This window comes from Lemur catta, chromosome 11 (assembly GCF_020740605.2).
Source record: "Lemur catta isolate mLemCat1 chromosome 11, mLemCat1.pri, whole genome shotgun sequence".
In the NCBI taxonomy this organism is placed as follows: domain Eukaryota; kingdom Metazoa; phylum Chordata; class Mammalia; order Primates; family Lemuridae; genus Lemur; species Lemur catta.
The window spans coordinates 93,371,141-93,393,855 of record NC_059138.1 but is presented as its reverse complement, the minus strand read 5'-3'; the positions used below and the strand labels follow the sequence as shown (position 1 = coordinate 93,393,855).

General features: G+C 45.6%; 1 protein-coding gene across 1 annotated transcript in view; it reads left to right on the top strand.

Annotated features, from left to right (window-relative positions):
• The first annotated feature begins 4,835 nt into the window (after nucleotides 1–4,835).
• GRB10 (growth factor receptor bound protein 10) overlaps nucleotides 4,836–22,715 on the top strand; it is a 98,477-nt gene continuing 80,597 nt past the window's right edge. The window contains exons 1-2 of the mRNA XM_045564735.1: nucleotides 4,836–4,950; nucleotides 6,228–6,315. The gene's annotated coding sequence lies outside the window, so the exon portion shown is untranslated. The remainder of the gene's footprint in view (nucleotides 4,951–6,227; nucleotides 6,316–22,715) is intronic.

Here is a 22,715-nt window from a genome sequence, read left to right as displayed (position 1 = left end):
GCACCCTGGCTGTCTGGCATCCCGCTGGGCAGGAACTTATTAGAAGCTCTACTTGCAACAGAAGGCCTGAGACCAGGGGAAGCCGCCAGTTGGCCGCTCTTCTGTGCCCAGGCTGGCTTGTGATGCTTTTCATAGAAGCCTGGGCTCTGCAGGGTGGTGGTGAGGATTCTTTCCCCTCCATCCTCCCGGAGAGGCAGAGGCAGACCAGCCTCTGGGGGAAGGTGGGCACCCATCAATTTACCCTCATTATTTCCCACCCAGAATTGAAGCAGGGCGGTGGGGTAAGGTGGTACGAGGCGTCAGACTTTCCGTCTGGGCTGTCAGAGAAAGCTCCAGAAGGCCGAGGTTTTGAGTGGGCCTTGAGGGTGAGTTGATGGGGCCTACATTGTGGGCAGGGTAGAGAACATTCCAGAGAATGAGAAACCCTTGGCAGTGCAGGGTTGGAGGCACACGCCATGGACAGTCCCTCTGGAGTCAGGAAAACCGGGCTGGGAGGCAGCTTCCAGAGTTGCATGGAGGTGAGCCACCCGCCATGGAAGTGTGGTTAAAACACGACTCTGGGGCCCCCTGCCGCAGCCTGACTGAGTGGATCTGGCTGGGGCCTGGAGTCTGCATTTCTGCACGTTCTTCCCAGGTGACGATTGGCCGTACTGTGACACCCATGTCCCCAGCAGGCCATCCACCAGAGCCCATGCCCTAGCTTGCCACTTTTCTTCTCCCGGGTCACTTTTTATGTGTTATCTTGGAAACCTCAGGTTCTTCATCAGCAGAATGGGGGAAGTTAAAATACCCGCTCTGTCAGGCAGGGTCTCAGCCGTGTGCAGCGGGCAGCTCCCTCGGGGCTATAGGAGGAGAGTTTAATGGAGGTGCCGGAGGGGGTCAGGAGAAGACATCGGGGTGAAGGTCCCGGCCAGGGGCCACCAAGAGGCCTGAGGGAGCCGGATAGGGCTGTTCATGCACCCCCTGCAGCATGGCTGATGGAAGGAACAGCGCAGCTGGAGAACCAACCAACCCCCTGCGTCCGGGTCCTTGCCCCTCCCTGGCCCAGCCCATTGGCCACCCATGACCGGAAGCCAGAGGACAAGGGATCTGGTCAGTGCAGCCCGGGCAGGTTCACTGCCTGGCACAGGGTGGAGGAGTGGGCGGAGACCATCCTTCCTGCTGACTGGAGGGCTCAGTGCAAGTTACAGGAGGTCACTTAGCAGAGTGCTGTGCTTGGGTCGCCCTGAGAGAGCAGGGGCTTTTTTTCGTTCATCTTTATGAAGGTGGTGGTTCTGCCCAGATCCACCAGATGGGCCGATTCTGACTTTGGCAAGTATTTCTTAAGCCACATGGATTTGGGAAGGTCCAGCATTAAATAGCGAAGTGGCCCCTGGGACTTTAACTCAGGAGTTGAGGGCTGCACTCTCCCACCCTTCCCCTTCCCCTTCCCCTTCCCCTGGAGGTAGATGGCAGTGACCAAGGGCTACTGTAGAAAGCACGTGCTGCTAACAGCCACCTTTAAGGAAGGATCCCAGCTTCCCTTTCCAGTCCCCTGGGGCCTCCTGCTGACCTAGGGATCCTCCCTGTCCCCCTGCCCGGTCCTCCCCTAATGGGGGAGGCTAGGGAACAGACACACAGACAAACAAAAACTGACCTTAAGTGGAAACCAAGCTAGCACAATGATAAACCTTTTAATCTCATCCCAGTGTTTGTTACCCTGCACCTGGCAAGGTGCCACTGTTTGCCTCCAAACGGTGGATAGACATTTGCACCTGACCTTCTAGCACTGTCAGGAACTTCTTTTTAATGCCATGGTGGGTTAACTTTTCCCTGCTGCCTTTGTGTTTTGGCTTTATTTTATAATCACCATCATTTTTCATACTATGACATCTTTCTTGGCTTCTGAAAAGAGCAGAATTCTTGCCCGAAGCTCCTATCTGTTGAATTTAAAAGGGTACATTTCTTTTTTGACCTGGGAATTTTATAAACAAATGAACTGCTTGTTGAGATTTTGTTAGTACTGCCATAATTTGTCATGCAAGCCTGTCAGATTTTGAGCAGTGCTTAGAGTTGCAAAATAAAATATAGGATGCCCAGTTATTTACAGATAAACCACAAATAATTTTTTAGGATAAGACTCATGCAATATTTGGGACATACCTGTACCAAAAATTCAGATATTTGCTAAATCTGGCGACACTATTTAGATAAGGTTGCCATAAGTTAGGTTTATAGGTTACTTATCTTCTAAATGCATGTCTCAGTGGAGCCCGGTTTGCACTTAAAAGAGTTCTCAGGAAAGCAATCCCTCTAGTGAATGGGTCTCTAACTTGAATGTGCACAGAAAACACCCAGGTGCTTGTTTACCTGCAGGGCTTTGCCCATCCCCAGAGAGGCCTCCAGCAGGGCTGTGTGGAGCCTGGGAGCTCTGGGCGCTGGCCCCACCCCCCCTGTGAAATAGATGGGGCTGCACGTCCTCTCCAGACACTTTCTCAGTGTTTGTGCAATTTGATTCCAATGCGTTTGTGTTAGTGTTGCATCGTAATCACATATATAGAGGTAAATATTTCCAGTAAGATGTTCTCATAATTTAATCAAACTTTGAAACTATTCTGAAGTTTGCTTGAAAGATGACTGAGGAATTCATGTAAAAGAAGCAAGGGTGGAAGTGTTCTGCTGACGATAAACATGTTGGCAAGCTGTGAGAGTGGGACACGGGGAGCGCGGGCCCAGGGGTGAGCAGAGCTGTGGAGGTAGCTGAGAAACACACACATGTGCATGTGAGATGATAACGTGTGGACAAAGCGACCTCCCAAATCGGGCAGAGGGAAGGCTTGGCCTGGGTACGCTGGTCGGCTGTGGTGGGAGGAAGGGCCCAGTGCCTGCGCTGCTCTTTCACTGGCCACCAAAACAAATGTCGCACAGGTGAAAGAATAATGCACCAAGTCAGAAGAGAAATCAGGATACCACACAATGAAGGTTTTCAATTTTCTTGATAGGGACTGAAAGTAATTTTCAAGCCGAAAATGAACCAAAAGGAAAAGGTCAAGAAACTTGGCTACGTTGAATTAAACTTTTAAGAATCAAAAATGCAATTAAATCTAAAGACGGACAAGGTGGGAAAACATTTGCTGTAAATACGGCTGCACTTGGTTGCTGCGGCATAAAGAGCGCATCGTGGGAGGATGGGGAGGGACAGCAGTGCCCCGGGCCAGCGGCACCAATAGGCCACGTTGGCGGGGTGTAAACAGACCTGCCCAATGATCAAGGGGTTCTTAACACGTTTTACCAGTGAGCAGATTGACTCAGAGAGTCCAGGTAACTGGCCCATTAGGGGGTCGGGGCTGTGATCCATCCATGGACGTTTTGGGTTGGAAAGTACTCATGCCATCAGCTTCCAGCTGACCTGTCAAAGGATGGTCCAAGAAAAGAAATACAAAGGGCTAAGATGCCTGTGAAAAAATATTCCACCTCAGTATAAAGACATGTGTGCAAGGTGAGGCCACCGCTTACCTCTGGAATTGGCAGGAAAAAAATTTCCAGAAAAATAAATACAGCCCTGGCTGGCTTGGGTATTATGAAACAGGGGTGGCCTCTGCTCCGGGTGGGAGGGTAAATGTGTGAAGAAGAGTTTGACAGTATGTATCTAAGGTCTTAAAAAAAATGCTCATGACCTCTGGCCTAGTCCTCTACTTCTAGGGATCCTAAGCAAATAACCAGAAATGGGAACAAAGTTTTATGCCCAGAGGTGTTTATTTGATCATTATTTATGTTATCTGAAAGTTGCAAACAACTGCAAAGTGTCTACTAGGTAGTTTAGAATATGAAAAAAAAAATGATATTTACCAAGATTTTAGAATATCCCCTTATCAATTGTGGGGGGAAGAAGCAAAACACAAAATTGTTTACACATTCTGATTTCAACAGTGTCCAGCTATGCATAGTAAAGGTGCTAAGACCACAAAAATGCTATCATCCTACTGTTAGAGGATTCAGGCTAATTTTTGTTTCATAGCTAGTCTGGGTTAGATATTTATAAAACATGAATTTTTACATGGATTGTCTTACAATTTGGAAAAGAAGAAAAGTTACTTGTCTCAGTTGATAAGGAGCAGAGCCTGAGTGGGGAGGACTGGCTGTGGAATGGCAGACGAGGCCGGGAGACCCGGCTGGGGAGGGCTGGGAGCCGCCACCTTCCCAACTCGCTGGAGAGCCGGCTCCCTCCTGGGCGCCTCTGTGGGGTGCTGGCGCTTTGCCCTTGCCTCCAGACACCCTGTCCTCCCAGCAGTCCCTCCCCTCTTTCCTAAAAGCTTCCATTCTCCACAACCCATTTGCTCATCAGTAAGAAATTGGTTAAACAAATTACACTGCACATCCACTCGGTGGGCTATGCTGGAGTGCTAATGTCATGGAAAATTTAAAAAACTAGTATTAAAGTACAATATGTGGAATATGATTATAATTCCATATTTTATCAGGATCATTGGTAACCCCCCAGACGATTCAAATAGAGCATACATGTGCTCAATAATTTAAACATTGCATAGATGCACATAGTGAGGTTTTTGTTTTTATTTTTCTGAAAGAGTGTACCAAAAACCGATAGGGGAACCCCTGGTCGTGAGAGCAGAGAGAGGTTCGTTTTAATTTTTTTCTTCACATTTTGTTTTTAACATCCAGATTTTCATAGTTTGAAAGCCATTTCTTTCAAAGGGGGAAGAGAGAGAGAAGCGGTGAAAATGTCTCCTATTTCTTAGGGCTTTGTTTTGTTTTGTTTTGTTTTCTCCAGATTTTCTGGAGGAAGGTGTGAACTCGACTTTGCCTCCCCAGGGAGCAACATTCTTCTTCTAAGTGGTAGATTTGGGTGAGCTGGTCCTTCTGGACTCTGCCCCAGGCTCCCCTCTGCTCCCCCATTGTGAGTGGCCCCGGAAGCCGGCGTTGACCAGACCGAAGCCTGTTTGCTTGCAGGTCAGTGTGCACACAGCGGAGGAGAGGTCAGCTTCCATCCCATTTCATGCGTGAGCAAGGAGGGCTCTGGGCGGAGAAACTGTTTACTGAGAAGTGTTCGGCAATAAAGAACAGGGCACAGTCCTGAGCCCTGCTGCTCTGGCTCCCGTGCTGAATTCCATGTGTTTTTTTGAGTTTCCTGGGCACTTTGGGCGCTGCGCTGTGTGGGGAGGAGCGTAGGCTCTGCAACCGGCCTGCTCCCACTAGAGTCCCAGGACAGTTGGGACCCACTGGGTGCAGGTGGGCGTGAGGGAGCTCACCTTCCCTTGCCTCAGTGGCTCTGGGAGCGGGAGCCTGGCCTGGCAGAGGGAGCTCCGTGTGCATGTTGGCTATCGCGAGCACCCTTGCATGCCAGATGTTTCACATGCTGCAGTGTGCAATTCCGTGGTTCCTTTTGCATGAATAGGAACCATGAATAGGAACAAAGTTGTTGAAGTCAACTACTATAATTGTGACAACGTATATGTTAATAGAAAGTTTTAGTGTAGATCTTGTACTTTTGGCACAATTCACAAGTTTCTGATTCAGAGGTAATACATGTGCATTGTAAAGATCTCAAAGATTTCATAAATCTGTAAGAGAAAATTGACATCTCACCACCCCAAGTTAATCACTGCTATTATTTTTATTTGAGAGATGGGGTCTCGCTCTGTTGCCCAGGCTGGAGTGCAGTGGCATGATCATAGCTCATTGTAGCCTCGAACTCCTGGCCACAAGTGATCCTCTTGCCTCAGCTTCCCAAGTCACTGGGAGTACAGTTTTGTCCTCACCCTGTTGTCTAAAACATACCACCAAGCTCCTCCTTATGCTTTGTGGAGGGAGTCATTTATAAAACGCTCTGGATGTTTCTGTCCCAGGTAACAGGACGCCCAACGCTTGATTATCTGTAATTGTTATAGAAAATGCGTGTGCTCCGTGGAATGTTAATTATTTATATTCATTGCCTAAATTGAGCAGTTGACAATAATTCTTTTTGAATCGCTCTTCAGGGAAAGCTATTTAAGCTCACTAACAAGAATAACTTTTCTTCTAACTCCCTTGCCAAACAGGTTGTACCTTTTCACAATCAGCTTCCCTTATGCAGCATATTTTCAACATCTGTCACTGAACACTAAAAAGTAAATAAATGGAAAGCAAGTAAGGAATTGGGGAAGAAAGGAAATGCCGGGGATGCTGGATGTTGAAAAGTATGGAATGCTTGTTTTGAACTCATGGCTTTTCTGTTGTGGTCCTTTTAGGACAAGGTGGAGCAGACACCTCCCAGTCCACGGGACGTGGCAGGACCTGAGTTCCCAGCACAGTCTGACCGAATCTCAAGTCACCAAGGTAGGAGGGAGTGAAAACCCAGGAGCATCCCCGGCTGCGGCTTCGCAGCAGTGCTGGGACCTTACGTTCTCAGCAGTTGTGCTTGATACTGATAGAGTAAGATTCTAACACTGGCTCTTCTTTTTCCCTTAAGGAAAATGAATTTTAAAATAGAGAAAGACACTTGGTTCTGATTTCGTGTATTTCCTTTCAATTAACAGACTTCAGTGAACAAAACTTAAAGATCTGTTTCGTGTGAGTTATCTAGGATTTCACTTAGAGGTGACTTGAGGGCGTATACTGAGGTTTCCCCCCCGGGGGAATCCTTGATTTGGGCATTTTTGCTTTCAATTAGGCTGATTTTACATGTATGTACTCTTGGTATTTCTCTACCTTTCTCTGATTCCTTCTGTTCCTTCTGTTTAATTTCTGATGGGGTCCCCATGGGAAAACAAGGAAAGGACTAAAGGGTTGCAAGGGGTATTCAGTAATCAGGTCCGAGAGATGGGAGCCTGGGTGCAGGATGGGGAGTCCGAGGCTGAGAGGGCCTGGGAGATGCCCGTGGTCGTTGTTTGGGTTACTGGAGAGCTAACAAGGAGTCATAGGGTTCAGAGCCGGTGGGAATTAGAGTAATCAGATTTTTAAAAATTATTTAATGAAAAAGAGGATGACATTCAACACAAATAGAAGCTGGGACCTGATCATGAGGTGACGGAGATGTTTTTTCAAGTATCAGAAGATTCACAAAAGCTGTCAGGGTTTTCTGTGGCATATGGAATTTTAGGGTCATCTTTTAGAAAACTTTGAAATGATGTGATCCAGGGGAAAGGGTACCAGTTTCTTAGTATTGGCTTTGAAACTTGAGACACTTTTAACTTGTTACATTGTATGGCTTGCAAATGATCTCATTTAAATGGAAGTGATTTAAGTTTTGGTATTAATGTTCATGTAACAATCTATGTTAATACTCTAATCAGAAAATCAGAAAACAATTACACTGAAAGAACTTTTTAAAGCTTATGTCTTATCCTTTATCTTTAAATTGTATACTCACAGTTCCCATAGATTTCAAGGTAGTACCATTAAGGGAAATTTGTAGCACAGACTGTGGACCACATGCAGAAGAGAGCTGATTCTCTTTTCTGGTATGGAGCTGCAGATCCAGAGGGTTGAAGCTGGGTCCCCGGTGTTTCCCAGCACCTGGAATGGGGCTTAAAGGATTGAATGAACACATCTCTACGTTGAACCCTGCTTCTGCTCAGTGACCCAGAGAGTTTATGTTTTTAAGTACACCTGTGACATTGTCCACCTCGCGATCTCTACACACATAGCATATAAAATACGAAAACCAAAAGGACTCAGCCTGACTCAGATGTAGGCACTAACAGAGCGGTGAGCAGTGCCGTCCCCGTGGGGCTACACGTTCCACAGTGGCCACCGATGGCTGCCGGCTCAGGTCCCAGGGAAGGGTGAGGGCGGAGGCTGCCCTCCTCCATCAGTGATGGAGGAGGAGAGCCAGGCCCACTGCTGCATCAAGGCAGGAGCTGGGTGGGCTTCCCTGCTCTTGAAAGATTCTAGAAAAAGGATGTTACCCGGGAGGGGCTGCAGTCTGTGTGAACTCATGGCCAGGCAGCGCCGGCCGGCACAGCCTTGCAGCCAGAGCTAAACTGAGCAGCCTCATAGTGCAGTAACTGAGGCAGCCTCCCCAGACTGCCCTGCCCAGCCCACTCAAAAGGGAGCAGTAGGCAGGAAAGATAGTGGAAAAGAAAAAACAATCCACCTAAAATGAGTCTGCAAACCAACATTCCAAAACACACAAAGCAATACCATGCTAAGAAATACAGTACAGCTAACAAAATCAACAGATTAACAATTTAGCCCAAATGCAACAAAAATAAGTCTGGCAGAAGCTTTGAAATAAATGTGTGTGTAATGCTCAGACAGACACCCGAGAGAGTAATGTCTGTAAAGAAAGGCAAGAAAGTATGAAACACAAACAGGAAGAAACGAAGCAAGAACAGGTGGGTATGGCAAAGTGTTCATTAGAAATTTTGGAAATGAACTAGTTATTGACATTTTAAAAAATGCTGAATTCCATCTAAAGGGGGTTAAAGATCTGGCAGCTGATCCTGTGGGCGTCCGCTGGCCAGAGCACAGAGACCGGCGCGGAGTGAGGCACGCGGGCTCCCTCGCTCTGCGGGGCGGGGCAGTGCGAGAGAGGAGGTGCTGGGGCCCAGCCGAGAAGTGGCCAGAGCTGACGGAGGACGCGGTCCCCAAACTGTGCTGAAACAACGGACGAGAAACATGAAGCCGAATCCACGTCTAAACCCTTAGCGCTGTTGCGGAAGCAGACTTCCTCACACAGCAATGGCTGCGGGGCTGATCCCGCCTGGGCCAGGACACGGTGCAGTGCGCTGTGTAAGTGCCCAGGGGGAAATGACTGTCCATCTGGAATCTTGTGTCAGCGTGTCGCTGACCAGTGAAGGCAAAGTACAGCTTTTTCAGACTAAGATTGAGAAAATGTGTTAGGAACAGTCCTCACTGCAGGAATGACTATAAGCCGTGCTTGAGGAAGGAGGAGTGTGAATACTGGCGGGGGGCGGGGGGAGTCGACACAGTGTTGCGAGTGTGAGTCCATATGAGTTGTTCTGAGAAGGTTCAGGAAAACTCCAGATAGTGAGACGATGGGAACCTGCGTTTATCTTTTAGGAGGGGGGTGATCAGTGAGGGGTCATGACATTATAAGGCCCCAATTAGGAGAAGTAAAATGTAGAATAACTTGAGACCCCATTAGCAAAAAACTATGCTTACTATGTTGTTTTAAAATATTGACTGTAATTACTAAAAGAATATGCATCTAATCTATAGTTTCTCACCTAGCAGGAAAAGATATAAGGGAATATATATTAAAACAACAACAGCAATCAAACAACATCCATGAGAAAAGGAATTAAAAGCAAGATATGAAAGAAAAAGGATGTCAAACAGAAAATACAAATAAGATAATAGGAGTAATTCCAAGTATATTCATCACATTATTAGTAGGCTCAAATTAATAGATACACATAGAACCCTCCACCCAACAGAGACTCTTGATTCTTTCTAAAACCTGTGTAACTTTTCGAAAAGTTGACCATATGTGGGAAGTTGCACTAAATTTTAAGCAATCTATTTCATGCAAGCCACGTTCTTTGACCCAGTGTGAATAAATCAGATGTCAACATAAAAAAGTTCAAAACAAAACACATCAACATGTGTGTGGAAACTTTATAAAGCACACCCTTATTTTACTTGTCAGTTAAAGAAGAAATTGCAATGGAAATACCATTCAGAACTGAATGAAAGTGAATATACTACAGGTTGAAAGTTGCATAATCCTGTGAAAGTGGCGTGTAAGGCTAAATGTCTAAACTTCAAAAAGAAGAAAAATTGCAATTAGAAAAATGAAAATTGAGTAAGTGTAAGGAACGTAGGAGGAATTAATTACAAAAATTAAAATCAGAAATTATTGAAATAAAGTATCAATAGGAACAAAGTCAAAAGCTAATCTTGTAAAAGGTACTCTGACAGCAAAGCTCTAGCACAGATGCTCAGGGGGAAAAAGGTGCCCAGGAAAACCACAGTAAAGGCGCATTAGAGAGCTTTTAACACAACACAAAAACTGTGAACAACAAATGTGAAAATCTGAAGGAAATGGATGATTTATTGCAAAAATGTAAAAACAAAATTGACTCTTGAAGAAATATAAAATCTCAATAGAGAAATAACTCTGGAAGAAATAAAGTCAGTGGTCAACACTGCTCCCTCAAAAATATTCAAGTTGTTTGCAGATGAGTGTTATGAAACTTTCAGAGAACAAATAATTTCTCCCTATATGCTATCTGTTTAGCACACAGAGGACAAGAGTTCTTCCACTGTGATGTTTGTATAGCTTTGAAACAGGTGGTAGAAGAAATCAGAATTATAGGCCCATTTCACATGTTAACATAAACATGTCTGAGTAAAACACTAATGGATTCAGTTTTTTTTAATTAAATATAAAAACATAAATGTTATGACCAAGTTGGTGTATTATAATAATGCAAGGATGGTTTACTATCTTAAGACTATGAACACATTCAACATGTCAAAAAATTAAAGGGGGAAAATGATCACCAGACAGAAAAAGAATATTTAATACAATTCTCCACTCATTATAATACATAACAAACAGTGACAACAAAACTCTTGCCAAACCAATATTGAAAAGAAACTTCCTTAAGTTTATTTTTCAGAAACCTGCTGCATGCATCATACACAATGGAGAAACACTAGAGTCATGTCCATGAAGATCTGAACTCAGACAAGGCTGCCCACTGTCCCTGGAGGTCTTGGCCAGTGTAATAAAAGAAGCAAACAAAGAAACAAAAATGTAAACATTGGAAAGGAAGAAACAAAATCTGTGTCCATTCGCAAATAACATGATTATCCAAATAGAATAATCACACAGGTAAACAAACTTGTAAAATGAGTAAGAGTTCTGCAAGACAGTAGATATAATGTGAGATCCACATATAAAATGTAATAGTATTCTTGTACACCAAGAGAAAACAATCAGGAAATGTAATGTAAAAAGAAATCCCATTTATAATAGTAACAAAAATTATAGGGTGTCTAGGAATAAATTCAAGATTATCAGACATTATGGGATGTTGTTAAAGAGTGCAAAAACAACCTGAATAAGTTGAGAGCTATACTATGATCCTGGATCAGAAGATGGAATAAAGTGAAAAGGTCTCATTTTCGCAGGTTTATCTTTAAATTTAATGCAGGTGCAACCAAATTCCTAGCAGAGCTTTTGTGTGACTTGACAAATGCTTCCTAACTTGAATAAAGAAGAACAAATCTCAATAGTAGCCAAGACAGATTTGGAGAACAAGGTGTGTGAAGTGACTCGCACTATCAGATAGCAAGCCTCAAGGGTATCACAGGTAGGAAAGGCTGCTGTTCGTTCAGGGACAGACAAATAGAGCAAAGGTGCAGAGTAGATATCCCATCACGTGACCCACACATTTATGGAAACTCAGTACAGCCCAGAGCAGACCCCAGGGACCACACTGCTCTGTGGAGTGGGGGGCTGACAGCGGAACCCCACTGCGTACTATACACAATAATCAGTTTGAGGCCAACTAAATAACTGAAAGTGAAAAAACAAAATGTCTTTATTTATTTGAATAATAAGAATTAATAGTGAAAATCTCTACGCTCTCAAACTTAGAAAGAATTTTCTAAGTAAGACTTAGCACAACCATAAAGGAAAAATGGTAAGTTTGAGTACATTACGAATACAAATTTCTGTACAAACATAGATGATATTTGAAATGCTAAAAAGCACACTTCAGCCTGGAAAAAATATTTGCAATACTTGTAACATGCAGAGTATTAGTATCCTCTGTATATTAAAAAGAAATCCTGTAAATTTTATAAGTAGGAGAACAATCAAATAGAAAAACCAGCAAAGAGCACAAGCAGGCAGATTACAGGAAAAGGAAAGCATGATGTGTTTGTGTCTGGTTCTGGACACTCATTTCACAAGAAAAATATGAAAACCAACTGAGCTGGAAATCAAGGAAGCCGACACTTTGAGGCTGTTACATGGAACAGAAACGGACAAATCCCTCTTTCAAGTGTGTCCAAGTGCAGCGTGTTCATCTTCCCCTTCGGCGTGCTCACAGCCTGCGGTCTGAGGGGTGGACGCAGGGTTTGCAGCTCCCTAGCAGTGGGGTGAAAGGCCCCTTCCCTCCCCAGGGAGTGGATCCACCACTCTCCTGGGCTAGCATGGAACAGCCGGCAGCACAGCCCACAGGAGTCGGGGCTTTTCCCTTCCCATCTTGGTGCGTGACACCAAGTTTAACCTGCGGGATTCTTTTTAACAATATGCCTTGGGACACGTGACTGAATTTGACAAAGATACATTGCGTTCTTTCTTGCTTCCTTAATTGTCAAGGCCTAATCAGATAGGCCTTACATTTGCATGATGTGTTTGATCCAGAGTTGCCTGGTTCCTTGCAAGGGACCTGATGTTTAGAATAAAAGATTAGCTGTGACTTTCCTTGACCTGTTACTGCTATCTGGAAAAGAGGATTTATGGCTCCTGTTTTATTACCTCGTTCCTAATGTAAGCAGCTTATTTTTGTGTGACAGTTGCTAAAAATGCTTCATGCATTTCTTAGTAGCGCACTGCAGGAAGGGATGCATTTTCCTTTGCAACTGGGTGCTTCTGTAATAGCTTGGAGTTGTTCTTGACAATTTTTAAAAAATATTTCTTCATTGTGAAAAAATACATAAACCAAAATTTACCATTTTAACCATTTCTAAGTGTACATTAAGGGGCTTGAATTATGTTCACAGAGTTGTGCAACTATCACTACTATCTATTTTCAAAACCTTTATCATCCCAAACAGAAACTCTGTACCCATTAAGCAATAATTCTTCCCAGCCCCTGGTAACCTCTAATCTACTTCCTATCTCTGTGAATTTGCCTATTCTAGGTACCTCATATAAATAGAATCATGTAATATTTGTCCTTTTGTGACTGGCTTCTTTCCCTTAGCATAATGTCCTCAAGGTTCATACATGTTGTAGCAGGCATCAGAATTTCCTTCCCTTGTAAGGCTGAGTAATGGTGCATTGTGTGGATGGACCAGATCTTGTTTATCCGTTCATCTGTCAGTGGACACTGGGTGCTTCCACATCCTGGGTACTGAGAACAATGCTGCTATGAGCATTAGCGTGTAGGCGTCTGTGTTCCTTCTTTCAAGTTCTTTGGGTATATATCTAGGAGTGGAATTGCCAGATCATATGGTAATTCTATATTTAGTTTTTTTCTTAACAATATTTTTGAGATGTGAAGTTTTATTTTTAGAAGTTTGGTCTTCTCTCATTTTAAGCAAGTTGTTTCTGATTGTTATTGCTCACAACCAAAGCTGCGATGTCTGGCTGTGTCTCTCACCAGGAGCACAATTAAGCAAAAATGCCTCAAGGAGCTGAAAATGAGGCTGTGGAGTCCACCTGCAAGAGTAAATAGAGGAAGCTCTGGAGAGACCTCCCGAAGGTTCCTGAGCTTAGTGGGCAGCGTGCTGTAGCGGCAGGACTTGGAGAGTCATTTAACTGTGCCATCTTAGGTAGCTGAGCCTCAGTTTCCCCATCTATAACATGGATAATAAGGCCTTCTTTGCAGAATTGTTGTGAGGACTGGAAAGAGGTGTCCGTAGAGCACAGGGTACTGTGCCTGCTGGCGGTGGTGGGGGGAGGGTGCTCTGTGAGAAGTCCCTCTTACAAAGAAACGGGTCTAATTCTGGAAGTTAGTTTGCTACTGTCCTAAAGAGAGCCTTACAACGTCCTTGAGTTTTGACCTATCAATCTAGGAATTTATTTCAAGGAAATTGGTGTGTGTGTATCTGTTTCAATTCTATCAGTAGAATGTTCCCCTAGAATAAGAGAAATGACTGGAAGACAAGAGTGATCATGTAAACATTACATGCACTTGATAGGTGATTATTTTTTCCTGTTATTATTTTAAATAGGTTAAATATCTAGTAACTTGATAAAATGCCCGGATTTACTAAGCGAAAAAGCAGGGAAGCAGGTTACAGTACTATATATATAATGTTGCTTAATTCTGAGTGGTGAGATTTATAGGTGATTCTTATTCACCTTACAATTTTCTGCATTTTAAAATTTTGAACAAACCTGTAACAATATTTTATAATGAAAATAAATGAATACTAAGTACTAGTTTAGGTTTTACTTGAAAATACAGTGCTAGAATGTTGGGTATTTATTATCGAAACCTATAGCAAATAGGAAGGGTCACGAGCTCCTGGGAAGGCCTGTAAGTTCGCATCAGCAGGAGGTGGTTTTGGTGGTGGCATAGTGCTGGAGGGGACAGGGCACCAGAAACAGCCGCTGGGACTCACAGCATCCTGCAGGGCGAGTCCATTTACCCGGGAACAGATAGCATCACACCTCGGTGAGCCCAGTGGGTGTTACTTGTGCTCAGAGAGAGGACTGGAGTCAGTCAGCAAAGGTGGCATAGTCTCTGCTCCCGACTTCAGAAAGGAAGCAGCCAGGAGCATGTTTTATGATACGTATGGATAGGAAAATGGAAACAGGTTTTTGTACTAGGAGGTGTTACCTTCACTACTTAGAAAACTTACTGATCGAGGATAACACCTACCTCGAAGTTTTTGCAGTGGTCAAGAGGGAGGATGGTTTGTTATCACAGATGTATAGTTTTGCTGGAGCAATTTGTGGCACCACCAGTTTGAAAATAAATGGGTCAAGAGTGTGAAATTTGAGGAAGTTGATTTATTTCGCTCTAAGTAGTTTTCTGGATTTATCCCGAGGGGTATTCGAGGACCTTTGAGGAGGAGGCAGTGTGCTGGGCACTGGGGGGACGTCATGGTCTGGGCCGGTGGTGGGCAGGGAGCACCCCTTGAATGGCCATGTGCACAGAACCGCGGCCACGGTAAGCAACCCTGGGAAGATGAGCAGAGTGTCCCAAGCACAGGGAGCGGAGTGTGCAGAAAGCTCCTAGGATCTCAGGGGGCTTTCCAAGAGCAGAGGGGTTAGGAGCTGAGGGAAGGAGGGAAGACAGTGCACCTTCAAGTTTTTAGACATTGACAGTCCACCTGTTAGCATGACATGGGGGTGAGAAATGTGTTTTTGTTGTTTCTTTCCAATTTCGCAATGTGCTTATAATGTGAAGTTATTCCTAAAATGGGGGAGAAATAATAGAAACTAAAATTTGAAATGAATGATTGTGCCATTCCATTGTACACACAAAACTGCAGACGTCTCCAGCCAGCGGGTGCCTGAGGGCCCCTGGGTTCGATGCTGACGGGAAGTCTGAGGCTGCGACCCCAGGAACACGGGGCTGCAGTGCTCAGTGCCAGCCTGGGGATGGGTGATTCGCAGTCCTGGGGGGGGGGTCTTGCCCAGCCTAGTTTGAGTAGAGATGGGATCTGAGAATTTGTTACTTGGCAAAGGTCATTCAAGGTCATTCACTCAGAGTGGTAGAGTTTGGCAGAGAGCCCAGATCTCGTTTCCAGCATGTGCTTTGTCCACTCCAAATCGCCCTCAGTCCCCTGCCCTGTATTGTCATCAGCTGGTGGCTTCATGCTGGATTTCAGAGTTTCTGACCACAGCCAGAAGTGGTCCCACCTGCTTCCTTCTGTCCCAGAACAGAGGCCTTACCAAGCTTCTGCCCAGCTTTGCGTGTCTTCTGCTGGGCCAGAAGCACTTTGTCGCTTCATGGGTTTCTCTCCTCTGGGACTGGGGCTGCTTGGGTCCCCCTGCTCTTTGCCGAGGTAGCTATTCTGGCCTTGTGGGCTGTGGCCTCAGTTCCAGCCTGAAAGTGGAGGCTGTGCTCTCCCAGTCTCTGGGCCTTTTGTCCTCACCTCCACTGTTCCACGGACACCTTGGGCTCCTTGTCCTTCCTGTGCCCACGTGACCTTGTCCCCCTGGAGAACAGGGCTGGATAAGCACCACAGTGCAGGCTCCCAAGGTGGATTCAGAACATTGCCCTTGATCAGTGGAGTCGTCAACCAGGAAGCGTGGTCCATTCGTGCAGATGGAAACATCGCACACAAACACTTGGCTCCCGGTTTGAGAAATGCCTTCCAGGCCCTGGCATTTGATGGTCCTGTCCAACCCATTACAACTATTTTCTGGCTTTAGTTTCTTCTCTTGTTTTTTTTTTTTTTTTAAGCCAAAAATATTAGTTATTTGGAGGCAGCTTTAATTTGCAGCAGCAGTGGGTTTGGTGCCATGCCTTCCTTTCCAGCAGCAGCAGGAGTGTGGCAGAGTGGAGCGTGGACTGTCTCAGAACCACCAGGATCTCAGGGCAGAGGCTGCTTGCCCAGTGTGGACGACCAAAATTAGAAAAGAATGTAAGTTACTAGAGAAGGTGAAATAGATCAGGGAAATAAGTTTTGTATGTTTTGTTTTTGTTTTTCCCCTCCCAGAAGCCATTCTGAATGTCACCAGGTGCTGGGGGCCATGGCCGGGCCCTGGACTGGCTGTTTTTCTGTCCCTTGGTCTATCCCAGCAGTGCTGTGTGACTGTGGGTGAGTCAGGACCTACTTTGCACCTTGGATTCGTCATTTGTATGTACACGTCCTGCATAATATGGCAAAACATAACAACGGTGATGATGGTGATGACTTTGAGGCCTGTGCTAAAACCTCCCCGCACATCTTAGACTTTCTCACTTAATCGTCAGAGCTACAAATGGGGGAAACTGAGGCTGAGAGGTTCAGTAACTTGTTTAGAAGTCCCAGAGAAGTCAGTCAGTGGTGGAATGAGAATCAAAGCCAAGTCCATCCAATGTCAGGTTTTGAGATAATTTAGGGGCACTACCCAGCACCCACATGTACGTGTAAGCTGCCCCTACAAGTGTCACTTTATGTATCACAGTTTTCCCTTTGCTCCTGCGATCATGCATTTCTTGAGGATGACAGCCCTGTGCCACTTATCTTCAAGGCCTTGCTGTCACACCTTGTCTGCGTCATGTTTCATGGGTAGGTGTCCTGTGAGTTCCTGAACTCACATTGCCATAAATGGACTTGTGGCTTCCGGAAAGGTCCTGAGCCCCTGCCTCTCCCCTCCATGTGGGAGGTTCTGGTAATTGTAGGCAAGTAAAGATAAAAAACAGCCAACAAAGACCTTCCCCTCTTGCCGTGCCTTGCCATTCATGAGGCTTCAGGAGTTGTTTGGATGAGGGTATGATTGACAAGGACGTAAACTCAGCTGGGAAGATGGTGTGTTGCGTCGTGGTTTCTCTCATGTGCTCTCATCTAGTTCATCTTTCACTTTCTTATCCACAAAAATATCACCCAGATTTTATTCATGATACGTGCAGTCATCCCTGGGGACCCGTGGGGGACTGGTTCCAGGACCTCCTGCAGAACCCAAGTCCGAAGATGTTCAAGTCCCTGACGAAATGACATAGAATTTGCATATAACCTATGCACACTCTCCCGTGTACTTTAAGTCGTGTCTACATTACTTATAATACCTAATGCAGTGTAAATGCTAAGTAAATAGTTGTTATACCGCGTTGTTTAGGAAATAATGATGAGAAAAAAAGTTGGTACACGTTCAGTACAGACCCAGTGTTTTTTCAGTATTTTTGATATGCGGTTGGTTGAATCCACAGGTGTAGAGAGGGCTGACTATACGTGTGTATAAAAGTAACTTCTGTTTTCTTAGTGTCATTTCCTTATGGTGAAACTAGGCTATTTTCCAATGATAAGTTTCTTTTCCTGACATGCTTGAGGAAATCCTGAATAATAGTGAATATTGGTCTCTGGTTGGACATTGATGCCAAAGTTGATGGTTATTTTGAGTTGTTACCCTACCCCAATGTCTAAACATCTGTTTTTAAGGGTAAGGTGCAGAAAAGCTAAGAGAAAAATCATCTATGATCCTTTTCCCACAAAATAACTGATGCCCACGTTCTTTCTCCCTTTTGGAAATGGGCCCCCGGCTCCCTGAATAACAGCATCTGTGCATATCAGTGATGATCGCTGTCTGTGCAGCCTCAGTTTACCGCGGACCACAGTCCATCAGCCAACTATGCCATGCTTTGTCCTCTGTTTCTCACATGTTTAGGTAACTTCCCTGTTATAAAAAAAATAGTTTCTTAATCTAATAAGAACTTGTGCTTCTTAATCTAACCCAGTGAATCCATCTAACTGTCGTGTAAGGTGTTGGCACTGTGGTTATTTCCATATTTATGGTGGAGGAAACTGAGGCCAGAGGTAGAGCTGCCAGACCCCAGCCCTCGTGGTTGGCAGAGCTGGGATTTGAACCCCGGATGGTGGCTCTGGCCTCTGAGCTGTTCATCCCTCCGTTCTGCTTCCAGATTTGCTCTCCTTCCTAATCCAATCCACCAGTATTTTGCTTTCTTTTTGACTCCTCAGATTGTTTAGTGCCTCAAACTGAGATTTCAACTGTAGGGATTGAATTTTTCTTGGCCTTGCAAGCAGCCAAGTGGATCGGATCCCTGCAGTCGCCCCCCTGCCTTGGACAGTGGTTTCCCTTTAATTGTGCTTATTCCTTCCTTTCCACTTTGAAGATCATTTGTCTTAATAAGGAAGATAGGAACAAAAAAGGCATTGAGGAGGCTGCGTTCTCTTTGTCTTTCCCCAGTGTTAGGCAAGCAGCAGACCTCTCCCTCCTGGTCCTTATTTGGAGCAGAGCTGAAAAAGCCATTGTCATTCTTTGTAATTTTTCAAGTCTCAGCTATTCTGGGCCTTCGCCTTCCTGATGCTCTGACAGTTCACGCCACTCTTTTGTCTGGTCCCTTTTGGCAGATAATTGGACTCCATTAATGTTTCATGTTTCCTTTAGCTGTCAGGATGCCCGCAGCTCAATAGAGGGCTTTATCCCCGCGACTCTTTCTGTTTCCCTGGTGTGTTTGCTTTTCATCCTCTTGCTCTGTGGTTTTCCTGTGTCTTTCATTCATTCATTCATTCGTTCATTCATTTGTTAAACAAGTGTCTGTTGCTTGTCTAGGCCACAGGAGGTTGGGGCCCAGGCCCAGGGGCCACACAGCGAGCAGCGAGTCATTTCTAATAATCCTAGGACATAGGGGCGTTTTGTACAAGGAAATGTAAATCCTTTTTAAAAGTAGTAGGGTATAACTTAGAAATAAATTATTCTTTCATTTAATTAAGATCAGCGATGAAAGAATACCTTTAAATTTCTCCTAGGTAGAAAATGAGAATATCCTATCTCCTGAAATCTACTACTACCTGTATTATATTTTTGTTGTTGTTGTTATATTGTACTTTACCTAAATTAGCTTTTTTTTTTTCCAAACTGCAATGAACCAGTACTAACCAGCCTCCAGCCATTCCAGATAAATAGGATGCTTTCTTATTTTGGAATGAATTATTTTTCTTATACCATTTTAAACTCTTTTCCCAAAAGAAGATCTCAAGCTAGAGATTTTCAGTAAGGTTTGAAAAAACCCTCTTGTCATTCAGTACAGAATGTATTTGTATGGCCTTCAGAAGCAATTTAACAAGGTTTCCAATATCACTTTTGTTAGCATGACTAATATTATATACCGCACTATGAATTAATCCCATCTTTTTGTAGGTCCTCAAAAATATTAGTGCCTTACCCGCGGGCAGACTGTATGCACATTTGCAGTTAATCCTACAGCGACCGCCGAAGAGCAGATGTTTTGCTGGAGTTAAACAATCAGCATTCAAGGGTGCCCCAGAGAGTCAAGGAGTGTTGGAGCCAGGAGCCTGCCTGGTGTCCTCACCAGCCCCTGCTATTTCCTTAGAACTTGCACAGACGGGCCACCAGCACCCATTCAACTCCAGATCCAGTTCTGACCGAGAAGGTCTTTCATAATACTCGTGAGCTGTTCAAAGCTGGGGACAGAGACAAGAGGAAGTTGGCACGCAGTCATTAACGCTCCCATCTTTGTGGATATGTTTTTAAATGCAGTGAACAATAATCCCAGCAGGCTCCTAATCTACTTGAGTGTCAGACGTCCGAGGGCACCTCTGTGTAACTCATGCTTCCTATTGGGGGTTCCGTGTCCTGACTGGGGACCCCTTGCACCCCAGCCACCGATGGCCGGATGGCTAGATTTCTGCCTCACATCAAAGTGGCTTCCCCACCTTGGAGCAAATAGGGTGCGACAGCCAGTGACACCAGTTCTCTGTGGCCGCTGAGAGAGCGCCACTGTGGGTTTGTGAAGCAGGAAGTGGTTTCAGAGAGACACGGAGCTGAGTTGTCTGGTTGGACACTTCCTGGCACTGGCCTCTTCCCTCCCGGGGGAGCAGGTTCTGTTCACAGCCAGCTCTCCTCGGGTGGGTGCTCAGTGTTGCAGGGCTCGAGTGGTCTGATAACTGCCACGCCTGCTTCTGGTGCACACTGGAATGACCTGGAATCCGTGTTTCCATGTTCAGGTGCTTGCAGGTGGCCCCCAGGCTCTCCCAGGCCTCACTCGACATCTACATTGGTGTTGCCGGAGTTTTCTTCTTAAAGCGCAGTCTGAGAACACCGTTCTCCTCTCTGTGGCCCGCAAGCCAGGTGCACTCTGCCTCCTGGCTTCCTCTCGTGTCCTGCCCACACGTCACCCAGCCCAGCTTCGTGGACTGCTTGCTCTTCTGGAACCTGCTGTTCATTTCGGTCCTTCCCTGCCTTTGTGTGTGGGCGGCCCCCAGCCAGTAACAGCTTTAACCTCTCTCACACCTTTACGTTCTGCTCGTCCCTTCGGTTCTGCCGCGGTGCCACGGCCCCCATCCTGGGTGTGTGCCTCCCACCCACCAGTGAAGCACATCTCTTCCTCTTGGGTTCCCTGTGGCTTCTAACTTCTCCTCCAGATTCTTCACACTTTGCTTTGTTTTATTATATGTCAAATACGTATCTGTCTTTCCAATTTATTTCGAGGTTCCTTGAGCCCAAGCGTAATGTTTTTGTTTTTTAAATCTTTGGGAAAACTGAAAGAATGTTGGATTTGTACCTAAACCAGAGTAGGAATCGAGGGTGCACCCTGGCCGTGTGCCGTTGTCATGTGTCTTAGCCGTGCTGAGCCTTGGTCTTCTCATCTGTGAAATGTGGATGGCAGCGTGGGACATCTGGTGTAGCGCTCAGCCCTGCGCTGCTCCTGCCTCTCCTGCACGGCGTCTCTGTCTGAGCCACTCTCTGACTGGCATATGCTGCATCCCACAGCACAGACCGGGGAAACTAGTGACACTGTTGACTTTGGCTTTGTTGGGTGCTTAGTGTCTGTGCTCCTTGGGGACGTGAGCAGTAAGTGCATGACTTGCAAAACACATCCTTCTTTCCCCTTGCATTTGGAAACGGGATCCTTCCCAGGGCCATGCCCAGCATCCCACCAAGCGCCACCCTCTCATGTTCTGTTGTCTCTGCTGGCAGGGCCTGGTACCAAAGGTCCCAGTGGAGAGATCAGTCTAATGTAACATACATACAGCCATGTTACCCAGAACAGCAATTCCCAACCTTTTTGGCACCGGAGACTAGTTTCATGGAAGACAGTTTTTCCATGGACGGGGGTGGGGAGTGCAGGGCTCAGGCGGTGATGTGAGCGGTGGGGAGCTGCTATAAATACAGATGACGCTTTGCTAGCTCTCCTGCCACTCACCTCCCTGCAAGGCGGTTCCCAACAGGTCACAGACTGGTATCAGTCCATGGCCTGGGGGTTGGGGACCACAGACCTAGAAGGGCAGTAGATTTGTTGTTTTATAGATGCCACATAGGAGCGAAAGAGAAGGTAGTGATCTGTGAAGTGGTGTCTCCCTCCGGCAGCATCCGCATGGGCGTGGAGAACTAGAAGGCAGAGCGTGCACACGGGGGAGTGGGATTGCCCAGGGCGAGGGGTGCATTGGCCACACTTCCTGGACAGAGGCAGTGTTGGGACGGGCAGGTTAGGGTTCAAGGAGGAAGCCAGAGGGCTCCCACCGAGGAGGGTTCACTGGGCATCAGCCCTGTGACCTCAGGGGTGAGCAGGGAGGCCTGGCGTGGCTGCCTGGGGGATGCATCCTGCAGACAGATTCCTGCGCCTAGAGCAGTTCTCAGTCTTGGACGTGTGCCGTCATGTTTTTGGAATTAGACAATCTGGCATTTATCCAGCTGGTGGGTTACCCTGTCTATGGGCCTTTTTCCAGGGAACTAAGAGATCGGAGAAACAGCAACCTCCAGAGAGTTTGGGAACCTTGCCTGGCTGTCTGACTTTCTAGAAAATTCTGCTTGATTGATGAAAGCTGATGCATCTCTTTTCCACGTATTGGGCTAACATTTACTGAGTACTTACTGTGTGTCAGACTGAAGATGAGGAAATGAGGCAAAGGCAGCTCCAGCCTTCTAGAAATTCAAGCTCACTGACAAAGGAAGATAGGCAAATAGAAAAGTAAAATAAAACTCAAGTTCATGGAGGAAGAAACTAAAGAAAATCACTGAAATGTATGAAGGAGGCAGCAGCATGTTGAACTTTGGAGTTGGATGGACTCTCCACTCAAAATCTTGGTAGTTGAATAATTTGTGCCTTAGTTTCCTCACCTGAAATTTGTAAAAATGCCTAGTTGCCTGGTTTGGTAGGAAGATGAGAAATTGCTAGAGAAATAGCTTGAACTATGAGATTTGCCTGGTGTCAGACCTGATACCTTGTAGTTGCTAAAAAAATGGTAGCTATTTTTTATCATACTCATTAATAATGTAACGTTATATAAAGAGAAAAAATAAAAATCATCACACACGTCTCCCCTGCTTCGTGAGTTCAGCCTGGGAATCACTTCCACAGTAGCAAGTGTCCGTCAAAACCTGGCACTTCCCTTCTCCGGGGACATCATTCAGAAGGTACCACCCATGCGCGAGCTCTTATTTCTCATAA